Here is a 16,444-nt window from a genome sequence, read left to right as displayed (position 1 = left end):
CCCCAGGTCATAACAGTCTGATACACACTTATTAGAACTTCCCAGACATGTCCTCGCCAATTGTTAAATGGAGCTCTGTCATCAGCATTGATGTTCAATTTCACTCCTTTGTAGCCCGCCTGATTCCAGGTTTTGGGCCTCATCACGACCCAGGCGGTAAGTTACCGCCTGGGCCGTGACTTTACCACCTTGGCGTAAACTACGTTTACCCCATGGTGGTTGGCGGACTTACCGCCCCATTCCGACCTTGGCGGGGCGGTAAGTCCCCAATCCCCATTTACCCTTCCCCATTCCCATTTTTTCCCCATAGGGCATAATGGGAGTGGGGAAGGCGTTAATTACGCCACCGTAAATTACGGTGGCGTAATTAACTCCATGGTCCCTTAGCGCCATGGATTTTAACACCTGCTAAAAGCAGGTGTTAAGTCCGCCATGGCGCTAAGGGACCTCGTACTCAGGCGGTAAGGGTCGGCGCTGTTAACGCCGCCGTAAAACCCTTACCGCCTGAGTCGTAATGAGGCCCTTTGTCTGCTTGTTCTCCTATGATTGCGGCAAACAGACTTTTCATAACCCCTATGGCCAAGGTCACCCCTGCTGCCTTTTTCTCTAGTACGTGTGTCCATTTACTGGCCCCGGCCACGAGAGAGGGTAAACTACATATTAGGTTGTCCCAGTCCATTGTTTGCCAGGGCACATAATGCGCTCCCCCTCATCCCTTCTGTAATAATGGCATTAACCATGTTTTTGGACCTGCCCCTCCTTCCCTGACAAATTGTGTTGTTCCCATTTTTCACTTCCCCGTACTACTGCGTAAGGAGGTGGACCAATCCCTACTGCAACTGTCTCCATCCTGTCGTTTCTTCCCCTTCTCCTTATTTTGTCGGCTGTCCATTCGTCACTGTCCACATCACTCTGCCTGTCTCCTATTTCACCTGATGCTATGTCCTCCTCATCCCCCTCATCGTCTTTTCCCATTTCCCCTTCTCCGTCCTCCCCATCTAATTTGAATTGTATTCTTCCCGATACCCAATCCCCCTTGTCTTTACGCCTCACCTTCTCTTAGATCATCCATTCTGCTTCACTGAACAACGCATCCACTTGCTGGCATGTGTTCTTTGCAATGTCTGCTAAATATCTTCTTTCGCCCCACATATGCATCTTCTCTCTTTATCCCTCCTTCTCTTTTTACCCTGTGCTTTTCCCCTTGTCTGTGTACCCTGCGTCTGATGGTAAAGTTACACATAGGAAGGGGGCAGTGATCTCGGTCTGTCCCCTCCCTCTGTCACTCCTTCTTTCTTTACTCTAGCCTCTTTAGTCTCTGTGTATAGTTTCCAGAGACCTAATATATTCTGCTTCTTTTTAGGCTTGGTGTCTTTATATTTTGTTAACGGGTATGAACATGTATTCTCTATTATTTTACTGTCACACGTCCATGTATGCCATTATTAACTTTTCTTTTTTATTCCACTACCCTGTGTTTCCCCTTGTTCTGTTTCCCAACTCTTCCCCCCCTTCTTTATTCCCAAGCACACCCTTCAATGCTCGCTCTGGTCCGCTCCACAGGCCCAACCAAGCACTCTACTCAATCACACTGGCCGTCTCCACAGGCCCGAGCACTCACTCGATGTTAGTATTTGGCAGTCCTCTGCAGGGGCTCACTGTTCTCTATGTTACTGCAAGAGTGTCCAGTCTCTACCCATGCACAACCGGCACACTCTTAGTAATGCGAAAAGTCTGCTATTTTACAAGGGATACCTCTGGGTACTGGTTTTTCCACCACAAACCCTCACCATTCAACAATGCTAGCTACTCCATGTGTGTCCCTCTCTACAAGAAAAAATCCAACACAACTCGTACCCCAATTATGCAACTATTCAATCGCCTGTACAACTCGCCACTCCTGTTTAACGGAGTTCACCACACATTACGCACCCCTCCTGCTCTACCGCTGGCATGCCCACACCAGTGCCCACACTCTATTGGGTGGTACATTCTAATATCTGCACTACTATAGCCGATTGTCCTCCCTTCTCTCGAATGTGTGTCCTAGACATCAGAAAAGCAATTTATCCCTACCCCTTCTGCTAGAACACACCTATTCAACAGCATCTTCTTGCACAGTTATACTCATGTCCTCAATACTCTCGAGTCCACTTGGCACTGAGTCATTTCCACGGGCCCGCCCTTCCACTGAAATGCAGGACGGCTCCCGGGACCTGGCAGACGTTTGCAAACTCTGTGTCTGCAGGTCCTCGTCAGTGATGCGCTGTGAAAAGGTCTGTGGTCGTCAGACCTATGCCCCCAGGGAGGGAGGCCTGGATACCCTCAACAGACTGGGAAGGGCTGAGTTAGCTCACTGGGGTGTCCAGAAATGTAGTCAGGGAACCACTAATTAGTGCATATTAAAAACCACACACTCAAAAAATGTATCACAAACTGGCAAGAAGCAATGCTGTTTATTAGAGCTGGGTGAGCACAAATCAAACAGAACAGTGATTTAGCTCTGATCGAGAGGCTGACATCTGAATGGACTATGAACGGCAGTTTTATTACAAGAAATACAATAGTCGGAAGTCAGGAGAAACACTTTAAAGTTGGAGGATTCGTTCTGTCCGTGCTTCCCAGGAATTCGATTGGTTTGCAATCGCCTCCTCCCCTGCAATAGTTAAATTAATTAGTGAAAGCTGCATTAACGCAAACAGTTGAATAGTTTCCCTTAACCTCACATCCCCATGTGGTACCACATTTTTTTCACAACCCACCCTGTAACATCTTGTTATTAATGAAGCACCATTGGGAACAGAACACGAGACACACTGCAGCTGGTAGGAAAGGGGACATTCACATAATATCTGTTAGATTAAGACCTTTGTGGACTTTGTGGTAGATACTTGGAGGGCTGGTCCCCTCGTCAGAGCTTAGGAACTTAGGTATGATTGGTCCTCCCAGGAACGCCACTCCATCCAGTGTTCCTATCCCACTGCCGCCTGCTGATGGACCCCAGTGGTCATGTGATCGGCACACTGGTGCAGTGCTTCCCTCCCTACTACCGTGCCAAGCAGCTTATTTGGCTGACCACCCCACAGTTACCTCACCCAGTTCCGGCTGTCTTAGTACCCATATGACAGGTAAATTTAGCCTCCTCCCCCCTTTGCACAACTCTATCATTGTGGTCACATGTTTCATATTGGAAAGTTCCCAGATCTAGCCTGCTCCGTGGGATTTCCCACTACGCGTATTTGTGATTGTGCTATTTTTGTCCCTCCCCTCCTTTAGCTAATCATAGAGCAATGTGTTGGACCCCATTACATCCAATGTTTCATTACCCCCTACTATTTCCAGTGAAGTCCCGTATACAGTGTATCTGTGGCTCACAGTAATTGTGTTATTCCCCATGTGACCACCCCACCACACATTTTTGTTACTCCTGTAGTTGGTAGGTACGCCCCCCCATGTGGTGCTGAATTAGCACCTTTAACAAACTGGCATATATTGTGGGGAAAGGTATCATGGAAATGCATTGAGAAATGCTTGTATGCATTGTTGGGGAATTGCATCGATTGGATTTTTTCATGCATCTAAAAACTGATTGCAAACTCTCTGGCTTTTATCCACTTTTTCCCAGAATTTGTGCTCTACAATACACTATTTGAACCCATTATTAAGAAAAAAGAATTCTGGGATGTAGAAGCGTACCACCCACGCCCGCCCCCCATCCCTCTGACCCTCATTGGTTGGTGTGTCATGCACACATATTTCTGGCAAATCTTTACACCCATCCAATAAAAAATGTCTCTAGCAACCACTACTTTTTTCATTGGGTGTGTCTTGTTTTGAAAACTATCATAGGGCAGTGCTAAGATGGTCTATCAGGAGTACATACGGATCATGTTGAATGCTAAGCTATACGTAGGCCCTGTCCATGGCAAGGGGGCATGGGTTCAGGTTTAGTCAGTAGGTGGCACGTCAATGTTCTATTCATGGGTCTCAGCTTTCAGGTAAGGCATGGGCACCACTGCCTCCAATAATTTGCGTGTCCAATCTTGCATGCACATATTGACAAGGCACCTGTATTGGCAGATGAGTGTGACTAGCACTGTGTGGGGGCTATCTATAAACTGTGTATAATTCATGAGCGCACATGTGTATTTGTCATGTAGGGGTAACACTGTTTAACTATTTTGTGTGCTGTATATGTTTATGTATGGATCTCCTGTTAAACCTTAAATGCAGTGTGTGCGTGTGCGTGTGCGTATGAAACGCAACTCAAGTCCTAAGCCCTGTGGGGCTCTGGGCAAAACTTTTTTGTCCCAGCATTTTTAGCAGTTGCTAGATGTCAGGGGAGGGTTCTCTGACTGATTATTGATGTCGATGATACCGTCCACCCATGCCGATGGATGCCACACCGCTGTTCGGCTAGAGCTGAATAGCTCTCATATACCAATCTCAGTGACTTCAAGTCGGTATCAGAGCCTGACAGTAAAGGATTTTGGTCAGTCTGATTTGTCACCTATGCTCACCCCATCACTTATTTGTGGCATCCAGGCAATTCTTTTTTTTATGTTTTGGACAATGCAAGTCCAATTAAGCATCCCAAAAACATGTTCAATGATAAGAGATTAAAAATGAAGATTCTGCCTCTATCATAACTCATGAGTCATGTTTCTTTTATCGCACAGGGATGGCACCTGTAAAAGTAAAGAAAGACTGCGTGCGTGATTACCATGGAAGATGCAGGAAAAGAGACTGCTTCAGATATGAAAAAAGTGTGGCACCCTGCAACAGATATAAGTCAAACTGCTGCATCCCAAAATGACCATAGCCAACGGACCCCCGGCATGCCACTGCGACCATCAAGGGAGAACTTTCAGCATATGTGTATTGTCCACTTAGAAAACACGCACAATCTACCCCCGCCCCCATTTCTCTAACGATGCAGAGTATTGCATGCACGTGGCTGTGTTGCATATATTAATCTTTATGGCAAATTGCAGATCTAAACAAGCGGTCCCTTAGGGCATAAAGGACTGGACTGATTCATTGAAATGAAGAATTTCCTACAATAGTCAATCCCAAATTATCCAATCACAGAGGTGCTGACTGCCTACTTATCCTAATAATGTAGTAATGCGAATTAAATTGTACAACAACGAACCCGGTATACTAAGATGAAACTTATAAGAAACACTTCCAAAGCTGAGATTGTGTGTCATGTTTTTATTTGGAAAATATGTGCAGCATTGACACAGTTGGTGAAGCCAAATGGAAGAGCTGGTTGGCTATTTAGCTGTCAGCAAATCAGAAAAGGGCCTACGGCATATTGTCTCTTTACCCCATTTTTCACAGAAATATTTAACCCCGTACTAAAACAATTATAGGGGGAGAACTTCCTCAGTCACACCTTCCTTGGTTTGGGCTCTCTCGTTTCCCTTGATCACTCACACATATTTGTGGAAAATATTTACGTATTAAAAAAAATCAACAGCAAAAAAAAGTGTTGAATGACTGTTTATTTATCTAATTTACATTTTGAGTGCCCTATCCTTGCCGGGTAGAACTCTTCCTCTGCCCTAAAGTAGACATACGGTCTTGCTCTGATGCATCCCAGAGGCCCTACATATGTTCAGGGCCATATATTTTAAGAAGGATCTTCAGGAAGGACTTGAAGGTTCGATGCTTTGAAGATCATCTCGCCAATCACGGGTCACTGCAATCAACCCTAATGCTCCCCCGCCTATCCATCCCGGGTCTACCCCTTCATCATTGCTTGAAAGCCCGAGTGAGCCGCCAATGTACAGCGTTCCATTGCTTCCCAGCTCGATCTGTGCTTTATAAATCCCATACGTACATACATGCAATACTGGAACATCGAAGGAGACATCAAATGCATTTTGGCGACACATCCTAACAAACACTATGCATACAAGCACATATTTGCATTAGTTACTTTATGGGCCTTCTCATCTGTGCCTATCTGTTGGCACTTGCTGTCTGGATCAGGCAGTTAGCGGTCCCTTCTGCCAACGCTCTAGGCTCTGTAACCTGGTGTGTTGAGTTTGGAAAACTTTCATTGGGTGTTACTGAGATGCGGTACCATGACGTATTGTCCATATTCTACGCTAAGCATGCATCCCAAAATAATGTATCCTGTCTCCTACATGAAACAGGAAAGAAACAACGAAGGCTGATCTGTACTTGTTTCCCAACAAACAATATGAAGGCTATACATAGAAAATTAAGGTCTACCAAAGGCCCACTCCTAAGGCCCCTGTCCGCTACCAGAACGCTACTCGAGGACTCTCCTGCACCCCAGCACCTGAACGGCCATGATGCTACGTCACTCTGCATAGAATTCCGGACTGCCGTGACATTTAGACCTCCTTAACTATGGGTTAGCTCCCACCTTTTGGACCCACTCCTACCCACTTTTGACTTTCACTGTCCTTCTCTGCTTGTTTCTTCCATGTTTACTCTCTGATTTGCATTGCATTTTTTTACACCCTTTGCTAGCATCTGAACCCAATTGTAAATTTCACAGCTTGCTGTGTTTTCCATTTTAGATAAAAGTCAAATCTTGCTGTGTTTTGCATTTTGGTTAAGAGTCAAACCTTGCTTTTTGTTGCATTTTGGTTAAAAGTCAAATCTTGCTTTGTTTTACATTTTGGTTGAAAGTTAAATCTTGCTGTGTTTTGCTAACTTGCTCTGCACATTGCTTGTATTTTTGCATCTCGGTAACTTGCTGACCGAGTGACTTCACTGTTCTCTTTGTTACGCTCTAACCTGCTTCTCCCCCCACCCCCCGGCTGCTCCCTCCTTCTTCTCGCTACCTCACCCATGGTGCTTTCTGTCTCTCCTATCTTCTCCAACTGCTTCTCCATTGACTATCCTTCCCTTCTCACTAGTTCTGTAGGAAGAAGTTAAAAAAGGATATCTTGGCCGCTAACCCTGGTCTCCCTATCGCTGACACCTATTCCAGTGCTTCCTCCAGACAGACCCTCACAGTCTTCCTCTTTGTCGTTCCTTCGCCAGATCTATGGACTCGTCATATGATCTGTGTGCTCTGCCCTGTCTCCTCCTTTCCCATTAACGGTAGCACCCACTGGGAGGTTCTCATGGCTCCCTTCGACTCCTCTAAAGTCATCTTTAATGTCTACCTAAATGGCACCGTCATGGTCCATGACCCTCAGGTCAATCTCCTCCTCTTTGATAGGTGTTCCCCTCGCCTCGTCAACTTCCTTTTATCTACTGCTGTCCCCTTCCCCCCTTCGCTACCTTGTCCTCTCTTCCCTCCTCTTCTGCCCCACCTTGGGCTCCTTCCTCACCTCCGCAGGGAATACCTCTGATTTGTACCCCTCCCCGGAAGGCCTTTAAGGCTGGCAACCTTCTTCATCTTGCCACTCTCAACTCTCTCTCTGCTGTCAAACACTCCTCTGACATCTGCCACCTCCTGGAAGAACTTGACCTCGATTTCCTCGGTCTTACCGAGAAATGGTTCAAGGGCAGCTCTGTCACTAGCTTTGACACTCTCCTCCCTGATGGTTACAAGATCCACTGCGCACCCAGATCACCAGGTCCACAGGGGATGTAGCCCTAATCTTTCCTGAGTGGATCCCTGCCTCTTTCATTCCCACACAGAAATACTCCTTTTTTGAATGCCTTGTCTGCAGGCTTTCTCTCTCTGCTAGCCACTCTCTTACTCTGGCTACTATATATCAGCCTCCTGGTCAGATCACCTAATTTCTCTCTGAGTGGGCGGACCTCTCCTCCTCCCTCCAGGCCTCAACCACTCAACTCCTTCTTCTTGGTAACCCTCATATCCATATTGACTCTCCTTGTTCCTCTTCTGCACTCTTCCAGGACCTCTGTGATTCCCTCTCCCTTTCTATCCTCCCCTCAGGCCCGACTCACTGTGCAGGGCACACACTTGATGTCTTGATCTCCTCTGACCTCCCTTTCTCCAACCCTCTGACCACTCCTCTCTCCTGGAGCGATCACTCCCTCCTCTCCTCTCATCTCTCCCTCTCTTCCCCCCAGGCCAAGTCTACCCCACCACTGCCATCTACCTTCTCGGACATCCGGCTCATGAAGCAGTTGTCAGTTGAGGCTTTGACCCCCACCTTCACCCCCCTTCACCTCTGGCTGACTCACATCCTGACACAGCCCTGTCTATGCTCTACTCTTCTATTTCCGATACTCTTGATGTTCTTGCCCCTATCACGAGGATCCGTTTGAAGCCCAAAGCCAAGTGTAACTGCTGGTATGACTCTGACCTAGCTACACTTAAACAGAAATATAGGGTGGCTGAGAGGAAATGGGGGGCTTCTTGTTCATCCTCTGACAAACTGGCCTGTCTCCTGCTCCAAAGGCAATGCCGACTTTCTGTCCACACTAAGAGAGCCCAGATCCAAGACTGTGTCTCTGCAGCATCTAACAACTCGGCCAAACTTTTTAAAATCTGCATGGAGCTGGCCAACCCTGCTGCAGTCTCTACCTCTCCTGTCGCTTCCCAGGCCCTTTGCATGGCCCTTGCCTCTCACTTCATCTAAAAAGCCCAGGATATCCTGTCCACCCTCTTGTCCACTATCCCTCCTCTCACCTCCACTTCGGTGAATTCTGGCCCTCCTACAGCCACACCCCACCCTCTTTCTTGTCCTTTCCTCTTTTCTCCCCTGACAAGGCCGCTAGACAAGTCTGATCTATGAAAGTCTTGTCAAAACAGGTTCCTCCCTGTTCTTGCACAACCATCAAGGAGCACATTGACACCCTCACTCCTGCCCTGGCTTATTTCTGCAACCTCTCCTTTGCCTCAGGAACCTTCCCCTCCCCTCTGAAGCACTCTCTTGTGCTCCTTCTTCTCAAGCAACCCACAGCTGACCCTTCTTGCCCTGCTAACTATCACCCAATCTCCATCACTCCTTTTCTGGGAAAACTCCTGGAAAAGCTGGCAATCTCGCAGCTTAACCTTTACTCTGATTCTGTTGGTTGTCTCCACGACCATCAGTCGGGCTTCAGAGCTGCCGGAAGCACAGAAACTGCTCTCCTGAACATCTGTGAAGATCTGCTTTCCAACCTTGACTCTAACATCCCCTCTGTCCTCATCCTACTCGATCTCTCTTCTGCCTTCGACACGGTCAACCATACCATCCTGCTCAACCCTCTCCATGACAACCTGGGTATCACCAATCAGACTATGGCCTGGCTGACCTCTTTCCTCTCTGATCGACCCTCCCTGGTCCAACTTGGGTCCTTCCTTTCATCTATCTCCCTTTCTGCCTGCGGTGTTCCTCAGGGGTCATACCTCTCACCCTGGCTTTTCAACCAATACCTGGCAACTCTTGCCCACTGCATAGCCATTTTCTGCTCCAATTTTCTGTGCTATGCTGATGACACTCAACTCATTTTCAGGTTTCCCTCTGCCTCCTCTTCTCCTTCTCTCATCTCTGATTGCCTATCTGCCATTCAGGATTGGTGCGCCACCAATGATCTCTGCCTAAATGCCAGCAAGATGGAGATCCTCCTCATCAGCACACCTTCACTCTCCTTTCCTGTCACTCCCTGGTCAACCTCCCTTGGCCATGCTCCTACCCCCACTTGCGAGGCTAAGAACCTCGGGGTCATCTTTGATGCTTTCCTTCTCTGCCACACATCTCTGATGTCTCAAAAAAATCAAATTTCCTACTGCACCTCCTCAGAGGTATTTTGCCTTTCCTCTCCTTCCCCCAGAAGCTCACTGTCTCTCAAGCCCTGGTTCTCTCTAGGTTGGAATATTGCAACAGCCTCTTTCTGAATCTACCTGCCTCTACTCTCCGCCCTTTGCAACTTATCCAGAACAGGACTGTGAGACTTGTCCTTGGCCTCAAGCGCTGGGATTGTATCTCTCCACTGGCTCCCTGTGGCCGCAAGGATTCATTTCAAGAACCTTTGCATTGTCCACAAGGCTTTCTGGGGCCTGGGTCCAAAATACCTTCAGCTGTCCCTCCATAAATACCTTCCCTCCGGAGCTCTTCGCTCCTCCACCTCTAATTTCCTCAGGGTCAGTCGTTTTTCTAAGAAACGGTCTGGGGGTAGATTTCTGTCTTCAGCTGGGGCTTCCCTCTGGAACAGCCTCCCTGCCTCTCTGAAACTTGAGGAGAACCATCTCCGGTTCCGGAAGCACCTCAAGACGTTCCACTTTCCTTCTGCCTTCGCTCCTCTTCTCCCCTGCTGATCTGTTCTGTCTCAGCATTGTGTACCTGGTTACCCTCTGACTTTCGGGCCCAGGTACCTGCTCATCCTGCAACCCAGCCGCACTGCCTCCTGCCAATCCCTTGTACTGGGGTCTGTATCTGTAACCCTACAGCCCCCTCCCCCTTCTTTCTGCACTTATCAGACACACCCTGTCTGTTGCCTTAAACCCAGCACTTGCCAGTTGCTGGCTGCGCTACCACTGTTTGTTGCTTTTTATTATTTATTATGTATTTTTACTCCTTTGCTCAGCACTTTCCACTTTCTCCCCACCTCCCATGCACCTTCCCTCTCCCATCTCCCATGCACTTGCGCGTTCTCAGTGTCACTGGGTCTAGTAAAATGTGTTCTCTTACTCTCCCTTGTTCCCCGCCCTTGCCTTGTCGTGTTCGGAAACACTTGTGTACGAGCGTGATACGAATAAAAGGCCAATATCAATATCAATAATGGACCAGGGCTAAACATGCTCTTACTGCCAGTTCAAAAGATTGCACAGGATGACCAGTATTGTAAAGCAATTGTAAAATAAGCAATTTATTTCTGAATTACTTTGGATGGTTATGCAGTTAACAAAGCTCTGCATACTGATGGCCTCAAAACAAGGCTAAACATATATTCCTAAGAGGAAATATGCAAAGGGCCATTCTCTTGATTAAAAGCACTGATAATGAATCTGTTGAGGCCCTGAGAAGCCTGTAAAGCCCGCTGAGTTTCAACATTATGGGCCTCATTACAAGTATGCCGGTGCGGAAATAACATGCTGGTAATAACATTTACTGGTATGTTTCTGTACCGCCATACTACAAGTTTGGTAATGGGGTAGCTGGATTAACTTGCAGCTCAGAGCTGTCGGTAATTCCGGCACCACACCAACATAAAATGATGTTGTTACCGGTGCTGGTAATTCCTGCTGTTCCCCCCCATGGAGTGCCATCGGACTGCATGGAATGAGGATTTCCAGCACTTACCACCACTTGTAATCTACCGAAAATTCCGGCAGACCAGGTGACAGTAACAGTATTACCGTTTGATGGTATCCTGCCGGATTTACCAGTGGGATGCCACCAAACGTTACAAGAACTGGACTCCAGCAGGGGAGAGAATGAAGGCGCAGATTATAGCGTCACAAAAGGGGCATGTACTGTTGGGGGGTAAAGTGCAGCATTATATGTGGGGTGAGATAATGGGATAAGGTTGGGAAATGAGTAGCAAATTGGTACAAGTAAGGCATGACAGACATTGGGCCTCATTACGGGTCTGGCGGTAACCCTGTCCGTGCTACCAGCAGTTTGCTGCCGGACCCGTAATATTTTACCAGCACCTGACTTCCCGGTGTCACTGGGAGATTACAACCCCGGCGGCCTGGGAAGTCAGGCACCACCAAAATGTAACTCCCCATTCCCATAGAGTCCAAAAGGACTCTATGGGAGTGGGCACACGGAAGCGCCGGCACCGTTGCTAAGGGTCAGACCTGTCGGGCACAGTGGCCACGGCAGGCAAACACAGAGTTTGCCAGTCCAGAAACAAGGGTGCCGGTGAGCTTACCGGTACCTTTGTTTCCGGACCGGCAAACATTTCATTAGGCCCATTGTGTGGACCACCATGGGGCTTGTGGGTTTCTCCCGACATGCCGAAAATAATTTAGCATAACACATGATAAAGAAAAATGCAAAAAGAAACAGGAAAAATGAATTTAAACAAAATTAAATGCAAAACATTTGAGATACAACAGACTGTATATAGTTAAATATTTTTTTAAATCACAGGAGGGTGAACTATCGAGAATCACGCTTTGGGAAAAATGTGTGACAATTCACAGAAAGTGAGCCTATTTTCCCAAATTCCACGTGCCCATTATTCGAGCTTCCTGCACAAACTAATCATAATTCCACATTTCTGCACCAATTTTGCAGTTGAAATTACCATGAAATTGTAACTAAATTGCGAAAATTACTCAGATCATGCCCACAGAGGTTTTGCCACACAAAATCATTTTCTTCCAGGGAAGGGACAAAATATATAGTGGACATAGCAACATTTCGCAATGCCCGTGGACAATGTGGCCACCTCTTTTTCATGCACAATATAAAAATAGTTCCAAGAATGCACATTGGATGAGCACAGGTTTCAGTGTAGAGTTCGCGCTACAAGGCGCATTGCCACAATTTGTGTCACGATTCTGAACCATTGTGTCCATAATGCTTGTAGTTAGTTACCTGGTGGCAGTGTAATGTTGCTTTTAGTTGCACATCCCAGATTGCAGTGGCAACTCTAGAAGTTATGTCAGCAATGACCTGAGTGCATAGAATTGCTTAATGTTGTAACATTTGCATCATTATTTTTTTACTAAATTTTTCATTTAGGTTTTACACATGAAGATTTTTATAATTTATCACACATTCCAATCTCAGATCACAAAAATGATGGCCTTCAGACGGCTTACACTTTTGTTGTACTCCTAAACCAACATTGTACAGTGCTGCTCTGTTTCCATTTAGCTAGGATTGTGCTATAAAAGACCGAATCCGAACACAAGATACAAATATGGTGTTCTATAAGCAAAACCCGTACTCACATGCCTCATTCGACCCTCCAAGCCCCAGTGCAACCTTTTCTTCCAAAGTCCATGTCGATGGTTGAGACAGTACAATATGGCCTTCATCAGGTAACTCTCAAATATTCACCCCGCTGACCTCTTGAAACAATGGCATACACTTTGTATTGAAAATTAACCAAATTATATTATATCAAATAAAGTTCTTCAATGTACCCTCTGTTTCCGTTAGATACATTACCATGACGTATTGGTATGCACCTCAAAGGCCTTAGCAGTCCGGAACCCCGCCCCCACACTGGCAGGTGGTATGACTCTATCCCTCACAATACATGTCATCCTTTCCATAGTCGTCATTTTCATCATTTCAGTCAACCAGTCCTTCGCTGTGGGTGGTTTTACCATTTTTAATTACAGCCTGGAAAGCCCCAGATTATGCAAAAGGTGTGGAGCCAGTAAAGTGAAAGGCAAAACCCGCTTTATTAACAATCCAACATGAAGTGGTAACAGAATACAAGCATAAAATCACGTGACTCTCTGAGGTTCTCATACAAAATAACAGATTATAAACCAAAATCATATCATGAGGACGACATAATACTAAAAACCTTCTGGGTAAGGGGAATTGACTATATACACATAATATACGAGTTAGTCTTCTAATTGGATATTACATATCTGATGGCTCTAACTGAGAACACCACTCAATTGATAATAGTGAATACAAGTCATCTCTAGAATACATGATTGGTTAATGCAACATGTACTGGGCGGCCTAGCACTGAAGGTCCTGATTGGTTGGCATTCTACTGACCAACCTTGAGCCACTGACAGGTCATCGACACACGAGCCAGAATGTGAGTAGGGAGAGAGAGGTCTGCAAACTGCTTTCCTTTCAATTAAAAAGATGCTTTCCCTTATTCCTAGGCCATGCTAGAGCAAATTCTTTGTAGTTAACCGTGTAAGGCACCTCATGTCTGGAAATATGCGTGAGGAGTAAGGCAGGTGGCCTATCTGTGTCCAGGACTAATGAATGGACGTTGTTCTTTGAGTTGGGTCACGTGTGATGAGACCATGTTTTAAAATTATTTCACCTTGCATTTATTGAGAATTTAGCTAATTTGAGTGTGAGTGTTATTACTTTCCAGACCACTAGGGACTTGCTTGTTCCGTTCCGTTCCCTATGAAGTTTTTAGGTTATAATTATCCTACACCTGGCCTTCAAAGACCGTTTTTTCTCTAATTAATCTTAGAAAAATATGACCTATGCCTTGGGAATTATTATCTTGTGTTTTCTCTGAGCCATCCATACCCTCTTTAATGTCTCTGTAACCTTGGCTTGGGTTGCATTGCTACTGTCTGTGCCCTGCACAGATCTTTATGTCAGTAAATTCAGTAGTTTGAATCTTCGTGGAGTCTTGGGGCCTTTCATCCACTTAAATGCATGCAGGCGCTTCCATTTTGGAAAATATGGCTGCCCGTTACTGTCACGTTTCTATGTAAGTGAGCTATATATGTGTATAGTTCATGTTGTATTCAATGTATGCATTGTTTATGTTAATATTCGTCATGTCTAAATGGATGAACTAGATATTCTGCATGTATAAATGCACATTTGACCTAGTATTTGTGTTTCATCATGGTAAGTGCATATTTGCTTCGTGTCTTTTGCATGCACTTGTGTTATATTACTGTGAGTTTGCTTATTCTCGCTATCTTTAGTTACATTAGGTTTGTTTCCTGCTGTACCTGCCTGGGATAAGGGCGGTACGGTCGCCTTAGTGAGTAACGTTTCCCACCTGTCCGATATTGAAGTTGGTGAGGTCCAGTAGCTATGAATGATGTATTCATCTGCCTATCAACATCCCCCCTCTGGAAGAGTCCTCCACCACACATCTTTTAGTGCCCTCCCCCACATAAGGTACATTGGGAGTCCATCTTTCTGTCATCCCCCTGAGGTGGCATGTACGTCTTCATCCACACTCCAGGTCATATAGCAGCACTCCGCACCTGGCTCGTAAAATACCCATCATCTGACAAAATTAGATGGATCTGGGGATAAGTACATTTTGATCCTGGAGAAGTAATAGGGTTTTCCTTTACTTGGGCATGACGTAGGTCATCTATTTGGGTATACCCGTCTGCAGAAGAATTCAAGTCTATTACTATTGCCATTCCAACTGCTCCTTTGGTGGTCTTTTTACAACCCTTTATTGCTATTCTTAAAACACAGAAGGCCACGAGTATGAATACTACTTTAGCAATTGGTATTTTAAATGCATTTACCAGCTAGGTGGGTATCCAGGAGAACAAATAACTGAACCAGTCATCATTTCAGGTACATCCATTTCCTCCACCATTTTTGTGTGCATTTCTGTTAAAGTGCCTATGGCCTCTGTGAGGGTTCAATTTCCCTCATTGTGGGCAGGTGTGTATGTGCAGCAAGAACAACTGATTTTTGTGCACGTGCCACCCTCAATGGCAGTTATGAAATCATATGGTTTGAGTGATGTTTTGATTCAGCAATGTTCCCAGATTTTTCATTCGAAGTCTGTTAAATATTTCCAAAAAAATGTGTTTGTGGAGTTCTGCGTGACATGATACCTCTTTGGACTCTGATTAATTAGTTTTCCCCATGTCCGTTATGAAGGGGACACCCATCCTTTTCGTTTCACAGTTTTTAAATCAAGGACATACCTGTTCTGGAGGGCCATAAGCCTGATGGCCCTTAGCACCTTCTTTATGGCATTAAAGCCTTTCACTGTGGCGTTAACCGTTTGCAACAACTCTCATCTTGTTATTTGCAGCCATTTTGCATTCACAGCTGCTTGTAACCCGGCAACAAGAATGGATGTGAAGATCATTGCTGTCTTGCTGAATAACTTGTTCTCCTCTGGTATGTCCTCCTAAGTGTTTATTGATTTCTTTGGGAAATAATTATCCCTCTTACTGCATTTGAGGATAAGGGACATTTTCTTTCTTAGATGTGTGTTAATTCAGGGGAAATCGCCAATTTGTACTTCGCTCTGGGGTACTACCAGAGCTGGTTTACCTAATAGTACTATGGAACATAGGCCCCCCCAATTTGGGTGCAATTGCATATACGCTTTTGAGCCACAAGCCCAATAGTGATCCATCAGCACTGCTGTTCCTGGTTTCATGCCTGGTACATCAAAAATGGGTTCTTTCCAACATTTATTGTACCATTATTTCAGAAGCATAGGGTGGCATTTTTCAGTGGTAGTATCGGTACTGGTCCACCCTCAATATTGACGCATGTGAGTAACTTTGTGATTTTGGGACACAGGCCGAGACATGTTGCATTTGCGTTCACCGCAACCTCTTCCCGTTGTGCCAAGAGGGCTAGTGCTTTGCATACCACTAATCCTTCAGTCTATTCCTTAAGGTGTGAGCTCCCTTCTATTTATTTGTAATTGGCCCCTTTCCCAACAGCCAGGCATTTCCTATCAATGCACTGCAACATTTTATTTTCTTCTATTCTAATCACTGCTCCATTTGTCTCAGATGGCACATATTGGGCCTCATTACGAGAATGGAGGTAGCCATGGAGCTATTAGCTGCGGCGCTGTTAACCCATTAGCGCCTGATTACGAGGTCCCTTTGCGGGACCCGACCTTAACGGCTGGTCTACACCAGCCATTAAAG

At 45.8% G+C, this 16,444-nt stretch overlaps 1 long non-coding RNA gene across 1 annotated transcript in view; it reads left to right on the top strand.

Annotated features, from left to right (window-relative positions):
• LOC138453157 (uncharacterized) overlaps positions 1-5,200 on the top strand; it is a 253,342-nt gene extending 248,142 nt beyond the window's left edge. Inside the window, exon 2 of the long non-coding RNA XR_011260369.1 lies at positions 4,680-5,200. This is a non-coding gene — a long non-coding RNA (uncharacterized lncRNA). The remainder of the gene's footprint in view (positions 1-4,679) is intronic.
• Positions 5,201-16,444: the final 11,244 nt, after the last annotated feature.

The sequence above is a fragment of the Ambystoma mexicanum genome, chromosome 4p (assembly GCF_040938575.1).
Source record: "Ambystoma mexicanum isolate Mex_15411 chromosome 4p, UKY_AmexF1_1, whole genome shotgun sequence".
NCBI lineage: Eukaryota > Metazoa > Chordata > Amphibia > Caudata > Ambystomatidae > Ambystoma > Ambystoma mexicanum.
This window is presented reverse-complemented; position numbering and strand designations above follow the sequence as displayed.